Below are 5,000 nucleotides of genomic sequence, written 5' to 3'. Positions count from 1 at the left end.
GCAATGCTTCACCAATAGACATCAGCCTTAGAGAGCAATGTTATTCACCAATAAATCTCCGATAGAGCAATGTTTTCACCAATAGATAATCTGCCGTAGAGAGCAATGGTTTTCACCAATAGATATCTGCCGTAGAGAGGCAATGTTTTCACCAATAGATATCTGCCGCAGAGAGGCAATGTTTTCACCAATAGATATCTGCCGTAGAGAGGCAATGTTTTCACCAATAGATATCTGCCGTAGAGAGCAATGTTTTCGGTTTCCCAGCCTGTCGTTCCATGCACACACACACACACACACACACACACACACACACACACACACACACACACACACACACACAAACAACACATCTACATACAGACAAACAGAAACACAGACACAAACACAGACACACACACACAGACACACACAGACACACACACACACACACACACACACACACACACAGAGCGAGAGACCCACCTCTCTCCAGCAGACTAAGGGAAGGAATAGAGTTTATTTTGCTTTTCTGCAGTCACGTCACTGATTATCTCCCGTACAAAAGCAATGTGCACGAACGCATTTTCCCCGATCCTGAGTTGCTCGGACAGTTCTTTAGTGACATGGCATAGCAGCCTGCATCCAGACTCAGCACCGAACAACATGACCTTATCAGGTCGTACACCAATCAACAGGCCACCAGGACTTCCTCTTGAAATTCCAGACTGACATCTACCCGAACAATGAAGTCATGGTCGAAAGTGAAGAAAACTTCATCGTCTAACTTGAGAAAAATGCACTGTGGCTTCATTTTGTTTAGGAAATCATCAAAAGAATTAATTACCGCATTTATCATTTTACAAAAAAGGTCAAATGGATTATAACATGGCAAAAATTACACACCACGGATTGCAGGTATTTTACAGTTTTCTATAATCATGCTAATAATGATAATAATAGCTGATCCTCACAAATCAAACGTCAGCCAGTGATACACACCTATTTTCATCCATTTATTTTATTTTGATTAAATCATGTGTTCTTTCAATGTATCTAATTATATATCTGTTTTTGCTTCTCCTTATCAGTTTATAGTTTTTCTTGTTTGTCTGGCCCGAACTGAGAACAAATATCAATGTATAATCATCATTCGAAACCGTCATCCACTGGGGAGAACCGTCAAAGAAGTCACGGGAAACAACTTTTCATGAGCTTGGTAATATTGCAATACCGGGATTACCTCGCTTAGATCGCATTGTCGCATGTCTGCTCATGCCTGTGCTATGTCTCTATCATCATCATCATCATCATTATTACTTCTTTTTTTTTTTTTTAATTAATCGAAACCCACCTTCACATATCAAGCATCGTGATTGTATTTGTCTGATAAAAAAAAAATCAATACTTGTGTTTTTTTTCCATTATGTCAAAATGAATTTTGTGATATGTATAAATATTCCACCATATGGGTTATCATTCTATATGACTGTGTGCTTGAAGAATGTCTTACCGACCGTTTATGATAATAATGATAATAATAATTAGGGTTTATACAGCGATAAAAATTGTGCAAATTAAAATCAAAGCGCTTTCACTGACAGCAGTCTGTCACCCGCATAAAACCCTGAACTGGGGAAACACTGAAAGCAAGGAAGAGGGAGGGGAGGCAGACTATCTTAGGAGGAGGAAGCTTTTAATGCCACACTTGAAAGAGCTGAGTGCGATGACAAAAAAACTCTTGGGAGAGCTGGACAGTACAAGGACTTGAGAGAAGAATCAGCCCCCCCTTAGTCAAGTGTTTCGGCCCTTAACTCCTTACATTCTAAGGAGGCTGGGCCGGGCCGCACCCAGGTCATGACACCTGGATGCCTTTGTATTGCCACTTTTTTTTATTCTTTTTTTTATAATAAATTACGAGACGTTCGTCAGACAATATGAAACATAGATGTGAGCACAATAAATCATTGGAATGCAGTTTATTCATCCATTTCATTCTTCATGTATTTGGTCATCTATTCAATTATTTATTCTGTCTTCCTTTTGGGGGTGGAGAGGGGGTATGGGGTGGGGGTTGAAACTTGTTTGTTTTCCCGATGTCAGAATACGGTTTGAACTTCAATAGAAAACTTGCTCGAATCTGAACACCCTTCTTGAATGTATGCAGGAGTCAAATAAGAAAGTTAAATATCCTGTTATCTACTTACTAGTTATGTTGGTTATGGAAACACAGAATCACCCGTAAGGCACCAAAAATGACAACTTTAATCATGGAGATGATGTTCCTCGTGGATAAAAGAAAGAAAAGGGAGAAATTCACCAATGGGGACAATCGTCAAGTGATCAACGGGGAACAACCTTTGTAGTGCTGGGTAATAGTACAAGAATGGGGTTACCTCGCTTCCATCGCAAAGTCGTATGTTCCTCTCTCTCTCTCTCTCTCTCTCTCTCTCTCTCTCTCCTTTTCCTTTTTCTAGCCTTTAAATTATTCACTGCCTCTCATAGACATCAGTTGCACGTCTCACCGAAATTGTGATAAAAAAAAAAATCTTTATTAAAAAACAGCAACCAGAAACAAAACAAAAATTAAACAAAACTCACACATACGCCCCAGCACACACTTTCGTACGCGCGTACACAGACACAGACACACACACACACACTAACCACAAACACACAAAAACAAGAACAAAAACCGATGGTTCATAATTATCGGTCGGGTCATTATCGGCATGACGCTGTAGTAAATGAGCCACTGACATTACCTCATGGCGAAGAAAACAGAAACACTCCTGACAAGAAAAACAACTTTATGTATGGATGGATGGATGGATGGATGGATGGAAGCATGTAAGTATGACTGGTTGACTGGCTGGGTGAATGTATGTATGTATGTATGTATGTATGTATGTCTCTCTCTCTCTCTCTGTCTCTCTCTCTGTCTCTCTCTCTATATATATATATAATTATGTTCTCCCTATATATACATTGTGTCTGTGTGTGAACGAGGCTAGTCTGGCATAATGACACAATCTGACAGACAGAGAGAGAGAGAGAGGGAACGAGTGAGGCAGGAGACGGACAGACAGACAGACAGACGGACAGACAGACAGAGAAGCGAGAGAAGATGTTCAGAAGTACCATGGAACCCTTGTGGGAGGCGGCATGGATTGTCTCCCGGTTCCAGACTCGCACAATCAAATTGTCCCCAGCACCACTCGGCGGCGATATTTCATCAGCGGGCAGACAGAGGGGGAGAGTGCTATACTCTGGGGGTAGTGGCTGCTGTGCTTCCTGAAGCAGATCACGTTTTTAGGAAAACAGTCGTTTGTCTCTGGAATATTATTGATCTGAAAGCGGAAGAGAGTGGGAGATAGTGTGTGTGTGTGTGTGTGTGTGTGTGTGTGTGTGTGTGTGTGTGTGTGTGTGTGTGTGTGTGTGTGTTGTTTTGTGTGTGTGTGTGTGTGTGTGTGTGTGTGTGTGTGTGTGTGTGTGTGTGTGTGTGTGTGTGTGCGCGCGTGTGTGTGTGTGAGGGAGAGAGACAGAGAGACAGACATAGAGACAGAGACAGAGAGTCACAGATAGAGAGAGAAAAAAAGAGACAGGTACATAGAGACAGAGAGAGTCACAGATAGAACGAGAGAGAGACAGAGAGTCACAGATAGAATGAGAGACAGAGACAGAGAGAATTTGTTGCTTTGATTGTGTGACGGACATCCTCATAGTTTTATAGACAAAAGCATTTCCGAGGATTATGGTGAATATGGCCTCTGCAGCAAGGGGATTACAGAGAAAGAGAGTGACTGAGACAGAGAGACACAGAGGGGAGAAAGAGAAAGAGAGAGAGAGGAGAGAGTGAAAGAGAGAGAGAGAGAGAGTGAAAGAGAGAGAGAGAGAGAGAGGGGGGGGGGGGGGGGGGGGAGAGAGAGAGATACGGGGAGTTGGAGGAGGAGGGGGAATCAGATTAGATAGGTAAAAAAATAAGAAAAGGAAAAGTGGGTTGTTTCTCCAATTCGTTGTCAACTTTTCATTTTGCTTTTCTTCTTCTTTTTTCGTGCAGCTTGAAAAGATTTTTTTTTGGCAGTGTCATTCTCCACTTTACAGAAAAGTATGTTTCCATAGGCTATTTCCTTAAAGCAATACTAACATATAAACACAAAGAATGAAGCACAGTCAGATGTCTAAGTTGTTGCTATAAACACACACACACACACACACACACACACACACACACACACACACACACACACACACACACACACACACCAACACACGCACTTTGATTTTTTTTTCTTTTAAAGCGGAAAAGCGTGCAATAAGATTTCCACAGAGAAGAGAAAAAAAGAGGGCATTGCAACTTTATAGTAACCCAACGTGCTGTTGTTGTTATCGCTGTCGTCGTTGTTGTTGTTTAATAACAGACAGGTACCAAACACGCACAAAATAAAGTAGAAAAGAAAATCAGGTAAGCCATCCGAAAGTGCTAACAACAGCAGCAACAACACCAACAATAACAATAACACCGCCAACAACAGCCACAATAATAAAACAATAGCGCCCAACAGCAAATCTAACAGCTGATATAATAACACCAAGAAGAACATGACTATAGTGAATGTTGTTTCTTCTTGCTGCTACTCACATCTGGGACAATCTTCCTTATCGTATCCGTGCGTCTGATTCTATTTCTGCTTTTCGCTCATCACTGAAGACTCATCTTTTTAAAACCTATCTATAAGTACTCTCAGCTTCCTTGTTCTCCAGCACCACCCATGTCAGCTCACTTTGGATGTATGTAGAGTGGGAAAGGGAGAGTGTGAGTGGGAGGAGGGGTTTTTGAGAAAGAGTGGCCATGAATGTTTTATGTTACTTTTAATATTTTTCTTTCATGTAAAGCGCCCTGAGCTCTTAGTGAGAAAGGGCGCTATATAAATGTACAGTATTATTATTATTATTATTATTATTATTATTATTATTATCATTATTATTATCATTAACTAACAACAACACAAACCCACTAT

This window comes from Babylonia areolata, chromosome 1 (assembly GCF_041734735.1).
Source record: "Babylonia areolata isolate BAREFJ2019XMU chromosome 1, ASM4173473v1, whole genome shotgun sequence".
NCBI classification, from domain to species: domain Eukaryota; kingdom Metazoa; phylum Mollusca; class Gastropoda; order Neogastropoda; family Buccinidae; genus Babylonia; species Babylonia areolata.
Note: the sequence above shows the minus strand (reverse complement) of the source record.